Source organism: Oryctolagus cuniculus, chromosome X (genome assembly GCF_964237555.1).
Source record: "Oryctolagus cuniculus chromosome X, mOryCun1.1, whole genome shotgun sequence".
Lineage (NCBI taxonomy): Eukaryota > Metazoa > Chordata > Mammalia > Lagomorpha > Leporidae > Oryctolagus > Oryctolagus cuniculus.
In genome coordinates, this window is record NC_091453.1 from 32,791,331 (window position 1) to 32,807,670 (window position 16,340).

The following is a 16,340-nucleotide window of genomic DNA, read 5'->3' on the forward strand; positions in this document are numbered from 1 at the left end:
CCTCTCAAATAAATAAATAAATTTTTTTAAAAATTGTATGAGTATTCCCAAGCATTCCAGAGTTCTGTGTCTTTTGAAAATGCAATTTTTAGAGGGCCACCGCCTGTAGTGCCAGCATCCCATGTGGGTGCTGGTTTGTATCCCAGCTACCCCACTTCCGATCCAGCTCCCTACTAATGTACCTGGGAAAGCAGTGAAGGATGGCCTAAGTGTTTGGGCCTCTGCCACCCACATAGGAAACTTGAAACAAGCTCCTGTCTCCTGGCTTTGGCCTGGCCCAGCCCTGGCTGTTGCAGCCATTTTAGGGGGGTGGTGAACCTGCAAATGGAAGATCTCTCTCTGTCTCTTCTCTCTCTGTGTAATTCTTTCAAATAAATAATCTTTAAAAGTACAATTTTAAAAACTGCCGCAGTCACTTGTTAATTTCCCTGATAAATAGCTTCCCAAAGTGCCGTTTGGGGTTTTGAAGCATTGTTGCATGATAACATTAGAGATAAAAGAGCAGTTCACGTTCTAGAGCTCCGTCATAGCCTCCACATAGGCTTCATGTATGAGAGATACCATTCTCCAATGTCACAGGGTGCCTCCTCTGTCTGAAGTTAGCATCTTCCAAATGTCGCTTCCACTTCTTCTTTCTCTAAGGATTAAGAGAAGTGCACTTGGCTTCTCATCAGCACCTCGTTCCTAACTTCCCTTTCTGGCCTTGACCTCATTCTGAACAGTTACGAAAGTAACACTGTCAGCCCTCCACACCAATTGCATTTTACATCGTCAGATTCAAGCATGGATTGGAAATCATTTTTTTAAGATTTATTTATTTATTTGAAAGTCAGAGTTACACAAAGAGGGAAGGAGAGGCAGAGAGAGAGGTCTTCCATCTGCTGGTTCACTCCCCAGTTGGTCACAACAGCCAGAGCTACGCCAATCTGAAGCCAGGAGCCAGGAGCTTCTTCCAGGTCTCCCACGTGGGCGCAGGGGCCCAAGGACTTGGGCCATCTTCTACTGCTATCCCAGGCCATAGTAGAGAGCAGGATTGGAAAAGGAGCAGCCAGGACTAGAACCGGCGCCCATATGGGATGTCGGCACTGCAGGCAGTGGCTTTACCCGCGATGCCACAGCGGCAGCCCCTGGAAATCATTTTTAAAAATTGCAATTGCACTGAACATTAGAGTTTTTTTCTTGTCATCGTTCCCCGAAGCATACAGTCTACAACAACTATACGCAAAGCATTGGGTCTCATAAGCCATCTGGAGATGATCTTAAATGTGTGGGAGGATGCACATAGAGGGCATGCAAATACTACATCATTTTATATAAGACACTTGAGCATCCACGCATCTGGCAATCTCTGGGGAGTCCTGGAGCCCACCTGCCAGATCTCGGAGGATGATCGTGTGTGGAATGGTGCTCTGAATAGAGCTCTTGCTCTTCTGAGTTTTCATGGTTCCAAAGACACAAATGAAATAACAGTGGAGCCTCAATTGTATTGGAATGTGTCATTGGATTGTATTTAGCCTGAGTGTGTGTGTATATTCTAGAAAGAATACAATTATAGTGACTGTATTCCCCAGCAATGATAAACGATGAAGAGGGGCACAATATGGCTGACTGTTGCTATGGCAACGTCTCTTGATCTCTTGATTACATGTGTGCACATTTTACTCATTTTAGTGAATCAAATTTTAATCTATAAGAGATTCTGTGTTCATGATCGCGCATTTGTGACCATCAGTTATTTGTGACCATAGTGGCTCTCTCTGCTATTCTTTCTGCTCTCAAATCTTAAAAATGCTGTGGAGGAGGAGACACAGCAAACAGATGATTCATTTTAATGCTTTCTGGGGGCCAGAGTTGTGGTGTAATGGGTGCTGGTTCGAGTCCCGGCTGCTCCATTTTCCATCCAGCTCTCTGCTATGGCCTGGGAAAGCAGTAGAAGATGGCCAAAGTCCTTGGGCCACTACATTCATGTGGGAGACACAGAAGAAGCTCCTGGCTCCTGGTTTCGGATCGTCGCAGCTGCAGCCGTTGTGGCCATTTGGGGAGTGAACTGGCAGATGGAAGACCCCGCTCTCTCTCTCTCTCTTAAAAAAAAAAAAAAAAACCATTTTCTGGAACAGACAGGTGATTGCTTCAGAAAAAGATGACTTTAGTATTTACTCCTTTTCACTCCCCTTCTCCCAATCCTTTCATAGTGATGTATAGTTGCTCGTCTGCATTGAACTTGTCCTTCAACCACTGCCATGTGGCTGGGGCAGCTTTTCAAGTGCTGTGTACATTTCAGAACACTGTGCATTTAAGTGAGTCTGCAGGAATCTTTTCAATAGAGAGACTCAGTTGTCTTCTGTTAATGGGGACAACTCTTTGAGGGCTTTATTCTTTTTAAAGATTTCTTTATTTGAAAGCCAGAGTGACAAAAAGAGAAGGAGACACAGACAGAAAGAGATCTATTCACTGGTTCATTCCCCAAATGGCCGCAGCAGTCAGGATTGTGTCAGGCCAAAGCCAGGAGCCAGGAGCTTCATCCAGGTCTCCCACATGGGTGGCAGGGACCCAAGTGCTTGACCTAATACCTGTTGCCTCCTAAGGTACGTATTAGCAGGAAATTAGATTGGAGGTGGAGTAGCTGGGACTCCATGATGTGGGATATGGGTGTTCCAAGTGGGGATATAAGCACTGCATCACACACCACCCATTGAATCAGCGGGTGCTCAGTGTCAAGTGCCGGGTGCATGTGTCACTGGTAGTGCTCATGGACGCAGCACTCAATACCGGTGGATCAGAGTGAGTGAGATGCCTCCTGCCAGGCTCTCTCAGCCTCTGTGGTGTTGGGGAGAGAAAGGTTCATCCTGGAACTAGAACATCTTTTTTTTTTTTTTTTAAATTTTATTTGACAGGTAGAGTTACAGACAGACAGAGAGAGAGAGAGAGAGAGAGAGAGGGAGAGAAAGGTCTTCCTTCCGTTGGTTCCCTCCCCAAATGGCCGCCATGGCCAGCACTGCGCCGATCCAAAGCCAGGAGCCAGGTGCTTCTTCCTGGTCTCCCATGTGGGTGCAGGGGCCCAAGCACTTGGGCCATCCTCCACTACTCTCCCAGGCCACAACAGAGAGCTGGACTGGAAGAGGAGCAACCAGGACTAGAACCCGGTGCCCATATGGGATGCTCGCGCCTCAGGCAGAGAATTAACCAAGTGAGCCATGGCGCCGGCCCCTAGAAAATCTTTTTAACAACAGAAAAGCTGGTCTCAGGCCAGTGCCATCACCAAACAGTAGTGTTTAGCTAAAATTCAACCACTGTTTTATTATATTCACATGGACCCCAGAAGGTGGAAAAAAAACAATAATTTATACAAATTTTGGTGATCACATAAACATCCTCCATTAAGAACATAAGTGTGAAGTCCAGTTAATTTCATTTAAAGAGACAAGTGAACAGTAGGATTTAGTGTGTTGATGCTACAGGAGGACTTTGACATGGAAATTCAAAGATAAGTTTATTTCAGTGTAAAAAAAAATTTTTTTTGACAGGCAGAGTGGATAGAGAGAGAGAGACAGAGAGAAAGGTCTTCCTTTGACCTTGGTTCACCCTCCAATGGCTGCCACAGCTGGTGCGCTGCGGCCGGCGCACCGCGCTGATCCGAAGGCAGGAGCCAGGTGCTTCTCCTGGTCTCCCATGGGGTGCAGGGCCCAAGCACTTGAGCCATCCTCCACTGCCTTCCCAGGCCACAGGAGAGAGCTGGCCTGGAAGAGGGGCAACCGGGACAGAATCCGGCGCCCCGACCGGGACTAGAACCTGGTGTGCCGGCGCTGCTAGGTGGAGGATTAGCCTATTGAGCCGCGGCGCCGGCCCAGTGTAAAAATTTTAAAATCCATGCACAGTTTTTTCTTTTCTTTTCTTTTAAAGATTTATTTATTTAATTGAGAGGCAGAGTTACATAGAGGCAGAGGCAGAGAGAGAGAGGGAGGGAGGGAGAGTCTTCCATCCACTCGTTCACTCCCCAATTGACTGCAACGGCCAGAGCTGGGCTGATCTGAAGCCAGGAGCCAGGAGCTTCTTCTGGGTCTTCCATGCGGGTGCAGGGGCCCAAGGACTTGGGCCATCTTCCACTGCTTTCCCAGACCATAGCAGAGAGCTGGATCAGAAATGGAGCAGCCGGGACTTGAACTGGCATCCATATGGGATGCTGGCACTACAGGCGGCTGGTTTACCAACTATGCCACAGTGCCAGCCCCATACAGGTTTTTCATAATACACATTTTCCACAAACTTTTATTTTTCTTTTATTTTTTTAAAATATGTGTTTGATTTTTTAAAAAATATTTCTTTATTTATTTGAAAGGCAGTTACAAAAAGGGAGGAAGGGATGGAGGGAGGGAGGGAGGAGGAGGAGGAGGAGGAGAGAGAGAGAGAGAGAGAGCAAGCTCTTCCATCTCTGCTGTGAAGTTCACTCCCCAAATGGCCGCCATGGCCAGAGCTGGGCCAATCCGAAGCCAGGAGCCAGGTGCTTCCTCTGGATCTCCCATGTAGGTGCCGGGCCTTGGGCCATCTTCCACTGCTTTCCCAGGCTGTAGCAGAGAGCTGGATTGGAAGTGGAGCAGCTGGGACTCAAACCAGCACCCACATGGGATGCTGGTACCCATATGTGATGTGCCCATATGGTGGCCTTACCTGCTTCACCACAGCACTGGCCCCTTTGCTTTTCTTTCTTTTTTTTTTTTAATATTTATTTAGTTAGTTCTTTGAAAGGCAGAGTCTCTCTCTCTCTCTCTCTCTCTCTCTCTCTCTCTCTCTCACACACACACACACACACACACACACAACCTTTCAACCACCGGCTCCTTCCCCAAATGATCGAAACAGCCAGAGCTGGGCCATGCTGAAGCCAGGAACCAGAAACCCCATTCAGTTCTCCACTTGAGCCATGCTCCACTGCATTCCCAGGTGCATTAGCAGGGAGCTGGATCGGAAGTGGAGCAGCTGGGACTTGAACCACTGCTCTAATACGGTATGCCAGCGACCCAGGCAGTGGCTGCTTCACATTAGCCCCTCCATGAACTTTCTGAAGTCCCCTCATTTTAATTCCATCAGAGTAACTCACAGTTATTATAGGGATTTTTTTTTCAAATAGCTACACAAACTCAGAAAATAAATAGGAATACCAGGTTTTTCTAGTATTTCTCTTCTTCCTCTAACATTGAGATTATGTTACTTAACAATTGTAAATCGCTATGTGATAGTGTTGCAATTGTAAGTATGATTAATGTATATGACCAAAACTTGCAACTAAAATAAGCTTTGATTCTGTTACTAATTCCCCTTCACAAACCCAAATAGATATCTGAATAAGCAACAGGCAAGGGCGGGGTGATGGCCTCGGGATATTGGATCAGAGATTGCGAGCTAGAGGGTAACCAGTCACTGAAGAGTCATTAAAACACTAGCACTAGGGCTGGTGCTGCTGCGTAGCGGGTAAAGCCGCCGCCTGCAGTGCCGGCATCCCATAGGGGTGCCAGTTCGAGTCCCCGCTGATCTACTTCTGATCCAGCTCTCTGCTATGGCCTGCGAAAGCAGTAGAAGATGGCCCAAGTCCTTGGGCCCCTGCACCTGCATGGGAGACCCGGAAGAAGCTCCTGGCTCCTGGCTTCAGATTGGCGCAGCTCTGGCTGTTGCAGCCAACTGGGGAGTGAACCAGCTGATGGAAGACCTCTCTCTCTCTCTGTCTCTCCTTCCCTCTTTGTGTAACTCTGACTTTCAAATAAATAAATAAATCTTAAAAAAAAAAAAACCACTAGCACACTAGTAGTGTGCAGACAGACTTGTCCTTCACGTGTGGGTAAAGGCTGTTGCTCACACCCCACTCACTGCACCTCCACAACTACTCATGCTATAGAAGAATATGTGTAGTATCTCCCGAGTATTCCATATCAACACATTTTAGGGCATGCATTTTCCATGAGCGTGAAGCTTTTCATCTGTTGGTCAGTTTTAAGATTTTGTTTCGTGAAACAATCTGTTTTAACTTTTTGATGAAAGAATTGTTAATTTTCATTTTATTTGAAACTCAGGGAGACAAAGAGACACTGAGAGGTCTTCCACCGACTGGTTCACTCCCTAAATACCTGCAACTCCTGAGGCTGCACTGGGCAGAAGCTAGGAGCAGGGAATTTAGTGCAGGTCTCCCATGTGAGTGGCAGACACTCCAGTCCTTGGGTGATCACCTGCTCTCTCCTAAGGTGCATGTTAGCAGGAAGCTAGATCAGAAATGGAGTAGCTGAAACTTGAATCAGGCCCTCTGGTGTGGGATGTGGGCAAACGTCTGTCCCCCAGTGTGTTTTACCTTTTGAGAGGGAAGAAGAATTGCACACCTGAGCCAGAAAATGCAATCTTTGTTTTGGGCATAGGTGCTCACTGCTGCTTCCATGGGATTTCCACTCTCAGGGGACGAAAGGGAAATTGGCAGTCCCAACCCCAAGGCTGAGAGTTTGGACGAGTCCCCTTTCAGTGTAGTGTCTCCATCTCCTGACGGGGAAGACAGTACAAGACAATGTTCCTGTTTGATTAGATCGTTCGTTGTTGACCCAATTCCCAAAACCCCTTTCCACTGTAGAGCATCTGTGACCTGCATCCATAGATTGCACAGATACACAGATTCCTTTTCACTGGAATGTTTTTCTAGGCTTTTTTTAGTTTCTAGGTTTTTTTAGTTATGATTTCTTGTCTTCTTTTTAGGACTATCATAAGGAACATGGCCCCTTTGAGTTCCCTGTGGGTTGCCCAGGGCTAACAGTGTGCACGGTTCCTTACCCTCAGAGGTGTGATGTATTAAGCAGAGTGACACAGGAGGCTGATATGTGAAGTCATAAGATAAGGGGACATTGGGAAGATGTTTCATCAAAATGCCAAAGTGAGAGAAGAGCACTTCCTCCCTCGCATTTGCGCACATCGATGTCAAGTGGTCAAGCTGTTCCTAAGCAACGGTGTGGAGGTGGTTGCTAGGCTGGCTTATCACATGTCTGCAAGAGTAGGTGAGCCCAAATGCTTCCAGATTATTCCTTAAAGAGACAGCGAAACTAAGACCACCCTGATGTCAGCTCCCATGTCCCCAGTCCCAGCGGATGACACTGAACTGGATGGGCTATGTGAGAGGCAGAACAGATAGCAGGTTGCTCTGTCACTGAAGAGCCAACCCTACACCCCAGCCGAGCAGTTTTATAGTAGGCTTGTACAGAAGCCTGCAACTGTACCCTACCTGTGGCCAAGACGGATAACCCTGTGTCTCACCAGAGGCAAGGAGGCTGATGAGAAGGTGTCTCAGGACTGCTTGTCTTGCCATGTATAGGAAAAAAATCTCAGGATGTTCTGCTGAGTAGCAAATGAGACTTCAGTGAAGCCTTGGCCCTGTGGCCTATGTGGAGATGTGCCAGGTCACGTCTCCAGCTGAGAATTCTTTTGAGAAGCACAGCCACCCCTATCAGATGTCTCAGTGAATTGTGCTGATCGGGGCTTGGCTGAAATCCTATCTGTCTTAGGCAACATCAAATAAGAGTAACTGTGCTTACGACCTCTAAGAGAGAAGGATCAGAACAAATTGGAGGCTCCTGGTCCAGAGCCAAACCAGCCTCACCTGCAACTGAAGGTACTGGAGCCTTGGTCTTGAACCTCCCAGCCTCCAGAGACGTGAGAACTAAATGTCTGTCATTCACAAGGTTTGCTAGAGCCACCCAAATGGACTAAGACAACTTTTGTAGCCCCCCTGCCGTGGCCTGCTCAGGGAGAACTGGATTTGGCTAACAGGTGTGTAGCAACTTCAGCAATAGCATTTTGTTGTCTTGAAGTCGAGGACAGGGTTACCTAACCTTTCGGAGATGAACAAGCCAGGCCAGTTTCCTGCAGGCAAGAGCTAAGAGAGGCTAATGGTGCCCATCCCCCTCCACCCACCTCCTCAAGTCTAAGGTGTTCCTTCCCCAAAGCTCGCGTTCTCCTTCGTGGCCCAGTGACCAGTGTGATCAGTGTTCAAAGTAAGCCCATTTCCAATTCTTGCCCAGAGCGTTCCCACACTGTGCGTGGAGATTCACCCTGAGGGGGTTCAATGCTTTCTTTTTTTTGCATACCTTGTGCCATCCTAAAGCAACGCCTACCCACTGAGGTCTGCACAACTCCAGGCCCAGCGTAGAAGGTGTCGCCTCACACCAGTGAGCATGATCGCCCACATCCATAACTGCCCAGACTGGCAATATAACCGGGTGGTGGGAGAAATAGCAGCTCAGAGGCTCCAACCTCCCCTCTGTTCTTTTGATTTATTGAAGAGAGAGAGAGAGAGAGAGAGAGATCCCATCTGCTGGGCCACTCCCAAAATGCCCACAATGATTGGGGCTAGGCAGAAACTGGGAATCAGGAACTTAATCCAGACCTCTCATGTCAGTGGCAAGGAACCTAAGCACTTGAGCCATCATTGCTGTCTTTCTGGGTCTGCATAAGCAGGAAGCTGGAATCAGGACCCTGAGGCTGGTGTTGAACCCAGGCACTCCAATATGGCTTGTGAGGGTCTTAACTGCCATATTAACTGCTATGCCAGATACCTGCCCTAACACCCCCCCCCCTTTTTTAATGGCATTTGTGCCTGTGAGTGAAGTGGGCATAAAATGTTCAATGAATGATACCCTGCTGGGTAACTTCTCCTAAAAGGTGGCAGCATTTGGTGGCGATTTTGACGTGTTTGGGAAATCTGAAAACACAGCCTAATCCTTTTAAATAATATGTCCCCACTTGCTGTGCAGACAAAGGTGGCAGTGCCATACTCTGGGAAGGCACCAACTGCTGTTGGTGTCTGGCAGATCTCACTTATTGAGATGGGCATTGTGGCCCAGGGAGTTACGCTGCTGCTTGGGATGCCTGCATCCCGTGTTGGAGTGTCAGTTGGAGTCCTGGCTTCTCTACTTCCAATCCAGCTTCCTGCTAATGCACCAGGGAAGACAGCAGATAATGGCCCAAGTGCTTGTACCCTGCCACTCACGTGGGAGACTTGGATGGAATTCCCGGCTCCTGGCTTCAGCCTGACCCAGCCCTGGCTGTTGTGGCATTTGGATGGAAAAATCTCTCTCAATCTCTTTCTGTCTCCCCCCTTCCCCCATCACTCTGCCTTTCAAATAAATAAATCTTTTAAAAATGACAGGGGAATATTCTGAGAAATGTGTCAATAGGTAATTTTGTCACTGTGTGATCATAATAGTGTGTACTACACAAACCTGGATGGTATAGCCTGCTGTGCACCTAGTCTATACCGTATATAGTTGTATATATATGATCTAGCCTGTTGCTCCTAGAATATGATGAACAAAACAACATGAGATTAAATCAAGCACAAAGGAAAATGATGCACTTGAGACATGATAGACCTGAGACATGTTAGACTACTGGTAACAGAACCCAGCATGTGGTTTTAAGTAAACTTTACAAAAAGCTTTTTAAAATTTGAGAGGCAGAGAGAGGGATCACATCAACTGGTTCACTCCCACCCTAAATGCCCCATTGGGCTAGGCCAAAGCAAGGAGCCAGGAACTCAGTCAAGGTCACCCATGTGGGTGGCAAGGACCTGACCATTGGAGCCATCACCACTGCCTCCCAGGGTTCACACTAGAAGGAAGCTGCAATCAGGAGCCAGAACTGGGTATGGAACTAAGTCACTCCATGTGAGACATGGGCATTTTAACTTAATCCAGATTGTTCTTTATGAACAAGCAGAAGGAGCACACCGTAAAATAATGATGAAAGTGCAATATAGTAAATACATAAACTAGTCCCATAGTCATTCATTATCATTAGCAAGTATTCTATACTGTGGGGAGCAATCCGGACTGGACTAAGTTACTGAAATTAAGACTTATTCTATGCATCTGCTCTCCCACAACATGGCGTTGGGAGAGAAGTAAACAGCTTCTGCACAGCTGCCTCCAGTTCAACTAATAAACTGTAGGACTTGCTCCTGATTGGAGGAGAGCAGCGTACTCGGCGTGTGGGCAGCCGAGTTAGGATTGGCGGAGGAGGACTATAAAGGAGGAGAGAGACGGCATGCACCAGGAACATCTATGGGGAACATCTAAGGGAACCCGTGCAGCCCCCGAGAAGAGCCGGCCGGCGGTGTGCCGCTCCCCTGCGGAAGTGGGGAATGTGGCCAGGGGGAACTGCCCTTCCACGGAGGTGGAAGGGATAGTAGCCAACCCGGGAAGAACCAGCAGCAAACCCGGGGAGGGCCGAGCAGACAGAAAGAACAGCGCAGGGTCCTGTGTTGCTCCTCCACGAAGAGGGGGAGCGACATAATGGTGCCGTGACTCGGATATGAAGCCTAGGCAGGGTTTAGTGTCGTTCCCCCACGAAGACGGGGAGCAACACTATACTATTGATAATTATATGTGCTATACTTTTCTACGACTAGCAGAGCAGTAGGTTTGTTCACACCAGCATCACTGCAAACATTACGTAATAATGCATTGCATTATGATGTTCTAATAACTATGACGTCACTGGGCAATAGGAATTTTCCAGCTCTCTTGTGGCGCACTGTTGTGTGTGTGGTCCATGACTGACCAAAACATCATAATGTGGACTCTGAAGTTTTCTTTGCCACCCGATTGTGTAACTGGTGGTCTTAACACCTCTGTCAGTGTCCTTGGCTTGCTGAGCTGGAATCACTGGACTGTGTCTCAGGGCCTGGTGGTGGATGGGTGACTACGTTTTGTGTGACACCATGCCCAGGCAATTCAGCTTGCTAATGTCCCTCCCCAAAGGGTCCTGTGCTTTGGGGCTTGTGCAATCTGCTACCATTATGTTCGGCCCCGTGGAGCCTGAGACTCCATCACCCATTTGCTTTCTTACCAGGCTCCTCTCCGTGGGGCCAGGCCAAGCCCTGCGGCTGTGCCCATACAGTTGCATTTTCTGTGCAAAGTGTTGTTTTAACTTTGGCTTTTGAAATCACGATAAGTTCACATGGAGTTGCAAAAAACAACAACAACAACAACAACAAAAACAAACAAACAAAAAAAACACACCAGTACACATCGATTCCATGTATATTTATGCAATGGTTTGCATGACTATAGAACGACAGCAAATGGAGGATATTGACATTGGCACAGTCCACCAGTTTTATTCAGCTCTCACAAGTTTTACGTGGGCTCATTTGCATGTGTGTGTTATGTGATTTTATCCCATGTAACAATGACTGGATTCAACATTCAGAAGCATTCTCCCAGCATAAAGAACATCATGCTAACCTCTTTCAGTGCCCCTGCCTCCATCCCTGTCCCCTTGGCAACCACTAATCCGTCCGCCATCTCTATAATTGTATTATTTCTAGAGTGTCACAGAAATGGAATTACGCAGTAGGAAACCTTCGAAATTGGCTTTTTCCACTCAGCGTAAGTCCTGGGGATCCAACTGAGCATTTATTGTCAAGGATCTTCTCTCTTCCTACAGGATGTGCAACTGTTTAACCCTTTGCTCACCGAAGGACATCTGTGCTAATTCTAGTTTGGGGCTGTTATGAATAAAGCTTCTAAAACCGTTTGTGTACAGGTTTCTGTGTGAGCATATGTTTCATTTCTCTGGGATAAATGCCCGGGGAATGCAATGTTGGATCATATGCTAGTTGTGTGCTTCGTTTTATAAGAAACTGCCAAAATATTTCCTCCAATCTGTAGCTTGTGTTTTCTTTTTCTAATTTTAAAAAAGGAGTTGTTTATTTGGGAAGCAAAGTGGCCAGCGAGCAAGTGAGAATCTTTCATCCGCTGGTTCACTCCTCAAATGCCCACAACAGCTAGGGCTGGGCCAGACCCAACGCCAGGCAGTCTGAAACTCCATCCTGGTTTTCCACATGGTGGCAGGGGACCAAGCACCAGAGCCATCACCCTATGCCTTCCCAGGTGCATTAGCCGGGAACTGGATCAGAAATGGAGCCGCTGGGACTTGAACTGACACTCTGATATGGGATGCTTGCATGGCAGGCGGTACCTTAACCCACTATGCCACAATGTCGGCCCCAGCTTGGGTTTTCATTCTCTTCAAACAGTCTCTCTCTTAGGGCTGAAAAATGTAGTTTTGATGAAGCGCAGTTAATGGAATCTTTTTATGCATTGTGCTTTTGATGTTGTCACAAAAGCTCTTCACCCAGTCCAAGGGCCTGGAGGCTTTCTCCTATGAACACTTTGAGAAGTTTTATGTTTCATGTTTGATCCTGTGATCCCTTTTGAGTGACTCTTTGTATAAGATGTGTAACTTAGGTCATGGTTAACTTTTTTGGCCCATGGTCGTCCAATTGTTCCAGCACCTTCCTCCATTGAACGGCTTTTGTTCCCTTGTCAAAAATCAGTTGGGCTCATGGGTATGGGGCTCTTTTTGGGTTAGGTACTCTGTCCCCTTCTGTGCGTGTGTCCTGCTACCCCAGCTTCTGACAATTACTCCTTATACTGAAGGAGCAAAGGGCAAAAGACGCTAAGTTTGGTACATTGATTATTTCAGGCTGAAAGCACTGGAGGAACTGTGACTTCAGACAGGGCCATGGGGCCTCTTTTCCTACAAGCACAAACCATAAAGATTCTTTAGGGAGGGTATGTCCTCCACATGCCGAGGCTGGAAAACAGCCTTGATCACCAGAAATGTGACACTGCCGTGAACTTGCATAAATAGGGAGGAACCTTTATCTTCCACCAATTTTTACCCCACCCCCTCCATACATCTCTTGGAGACATCTCCAAAATTTATGACCCCAGTCCAGAGATCCATTAGTCCTGTCACCCTTAGCAATTTTTTTGAGGGGGCCTAAAATGTAGAAGAACATCATGCTTTGGTCGTGTTTTTTTTTTTTTTTTTTTTTTTTGATTTCCATCTCTTGTAAAGATCCCCATGTAGATGCAAATTTAATCAGACATTTATGATTTTTTTCTTATTAATCAGTCTTACATCAATTGGTTTCCTAGGTCCAGTTAACAATCTCACATAAGAACTAAGGGGGGGTGGTTCCCAGCAAAATGGTGTAGTGGATAAAGCTGCCGCCTGCAACCCCAGCATCCCATATGGGCACCGGTTCAAATCCCGGCTGCTCCTCTTCCAATCCAGCTCTCTGCTATGGCCTGGGAAAACAGTAGAAGATGGTCCGAGTCCTTGGGCCCCTGCACCCACATGGGAGACCCGGAAGAAACTCCTGGCTCCTGGTTCAGATCGGCCAAGCTCTGGGGAGTGAACCAACATATGGAAAATCTCTCTCTGCCTCTGCCTCTGCATCTCTGTGACTCTGCCTTTCGAATAAATAAATAAATCTTAAAAAAAAAAAACTAAGGGGGGGGGGTGGAGGAAAGACACACACACACACACACACGCACACACTACAAGTCCTTAACATCAAGGACTGTGATTCTTCCCACTGTTTTCTTTAAAGCTCTTCTGATGTCTTTCATCAGTGTTTTGTGATTTTTAGCATACATGCACTATACATGTTTTGTTACCTGTACACCTAAATATTACATCTTCTTTGGTGTGATTGTATGTGGTATTGTGCTTTAAATTTTGATTATTAGGATGAGGGTGTATCAAAAAGTGCATTGAAAAATGAAATAGAAGATATGCATATTTTTGGTGCAAATGTGTGCTCCATGATACAGGGAAAATTCACTCCATGAAATAAACTACTCACAGGTTTAACAATTTTGCACCAAAACAAACTCATCTTTTTCGTTCTGTTTTCCATGAACTTTTGGAAATGCCCTTGCCTCTAGCAATGCTATTGACCATGTGTTCTTTTTTTTATTTTTTGACAGGCGGAGAGGACAGTGAGAGAGATAGAAACAGAGAGAAAGGTCTTCCTTTTGCCGTTGGTTCACCCTCCAATGGCCGCCGCGGCCAGCGCACCGCGCTGATCCGAAGCCAGGAGCCAGGTGCTTCTCTTGGTCTCCCATGTGGGTGCAGGGGCCCAAGGACCTGGGTCATCCTCCACTGCACTCCCAGGCCACAGCAGAGAGCTGGACTGGAAGAGGGGCAACTGGGACAGAATCCAGCGCCCCGACCAGGACTAGAACCTGGTGTGCTGGCGCCACAGGTGGAGGATTAGCCTAGTGAGCCGCAGCGCTGGCTGACTGTGTATTCCAACCACACTTTCTTTACAAACGCAGACCATGGCTCGTGTTTGGCTACAGACCATGCTTCGCCGGCCCCCACTGTGAGACAACATAAAAAGAACTTAAAGCAGATATACTCAGGATTTTTTCTCAAAGGCACATTTCCGTTACTAAATAAACAAAAAACGACAATTAGGCTTTTTTTTTTAATTATTTACTTGAAAGGCACAGTTACAGAGAGGCAGAGAGAGAGAGAGAGAGAGAGAGGTCTTCCATCCAATGGTTTACTCCCCAAATGGCTACAAGGGCTGGAGCTGAGCCTAACTGAAGCCAGGAGCCAGGAGCTTCTTCCGGGTCTCCCACACGGGTGCAGGGGCCCAAGGACTTGGGCCATCTTTCACTGCTTTCCCAGGCCATAGCAGAGAGCTGGATCAGAATGGAGCAGCCGGGACTAAAACCGGTGCCTGTATGGGATGCTGGCACTGTAGGTGGCGGCTTTACCTGCTACGCCACTGCGCCGGCCCCTAGACAGGTTTTCAATGACCAAGTACATAAATATATCACCTCTGAATCCCTTTTATGTGAGGGTCTTTAAAAAATTCATGGAAGGGCCAGGGCCGTGGCTCACTTTGTTAATTCTCTGCCTGCGGCGCCAGCATCCCACATGGGCTCTGGATTTTGTCCCAGTTGCTCCTTTTCCAGTCCAACTCTCTGCTGTGGCCCGGGAGTGCAGTGGAGGATGGCCCAGGTGCTTGGGCCCTGCACCCGCATGGGAGACCAGGAGAAGCACCTGCTCCTGGCTTCGGATCGGCGCAGCGCGCTGGCCGTGGTGGCCATGTGGGGGGTGAACCAACAGAAGGAAGACCTTTCTCTCTGTCTCTCTCTCTCACTGTCTATAACTCTATCTGTCAAATTAAAAAAAAATTCATGGAAAATGTGTATTATGAAAAAACTAGAGACCCTCGTCACCCCTGCAGCCTGCCCGCGGACTCGGCACCCACCGCACCCTGCTCGCCTCTGCCCGGGCGACTGCCGGAGGGTGCCATCCGGACGCTGTGCACGGGACCCGTTCTGCTCTCAGTGCGTAAATTCACCGAGAAACATGAATGGATAACAACAGAAAATGGCATTGGAACAGTGGGAAACAGCAATTTTGCACAGGGAGCTTTAGGAGATGTTGTTTATTGTAGTCTGCCTGAAGTCGGGACAAAATTGAAAAAAAAACAACAAGATGAGTTGGGTGCTTTGGAAAGCATGGAAGCTGCTAGTGAACTCTGTTCTCCTCTCTCAGGAGCAGTAACTGAGGTTAATGAAGCCTTGCAGAAGACCCAGGACTCGTCCACACATCTTGTTCTGAAGATGGTTGGCTGAGCAAGATGACCACTGAGCAACCCTTCAGAACTAGATGAACTGAGGAGAGAAGAAGCCTACGAGAAATAGATAAAATCTATAGAGGAGTGCAAGTGGAGCCCTTCCATGAGCTAGTGTGGAACCACTTAATCCAGCACAGTTTTATCTTAAATTAGCGGTGGACAAGACTTACAGTAGCAATTTTTAGCAATATTGATGGAAGAAATACTACTTGCAGCTCTGCTACTGGAAGAATATATCCCCTAACTTTGTAATGATTGCAGGTGAACACAATACGCATCTTTTTCACAGTGCCGTGTGATTTTTATACTAGGCTCTAGGCACTGGTATTCAGAATACGTGAAGTTATCTGTGGTAAAAACTAGTTATACAAATAATGTAATTCAAGGCTAACATTGTTATCTTAAGCCTTATGTAATATTGTAACTTGCTTATACCCATCCGTGGATTGGGGTTAAAATATGTAATGATCTTTCCATTGAAAGTAAGTGGGAAGGCACCACAGTTTTTGTTAGAGAAAGAACGGTACTATCTTAATTTTGCAATATATAGCATTTGCTGGTGCTGTTTTACACAGTGAAGCAGCAGCTCTACAGGAAAATTAAAAACATAGTAAAAATTTCAACTTCCTCATTAATAAAAAAAAAAAAAAAGAAAAAGAAAAGAAAAGAAACAACTAGGGCCGGCATTGTGGCATGGTGGATAAAGCACCGCTTGAGACATTGTCATCCCATGTGAGTGCTCCATTGTGTCCCGGCTGCCAATCTGTCTTTTAATTGATTTATTAGATTTATTTAAATTAATTAGTAATTTGTTGGGGCTTGTGTCTACCACTTCTTCTTGTAAATATTTATTTATTTATTTGAA

The 16,340-nt window shown here is 46.8% G+C and overlaps 1 pseudogene; it reads left to right on the forward strand.

Moving 5' to 3' along the window:
• The first annotated feature begins 15,029 nt into the window (after nt 1-15,029).
• On the forward strand, nt 15,030-15,587 carry LOC100350690 (glycine cleavage system H protein, mitochondrial-like; annotated as a pseudogene).
• The last annotated feature ends 753 nt before the right edge of the window (nt 15,588-16,340 follow it).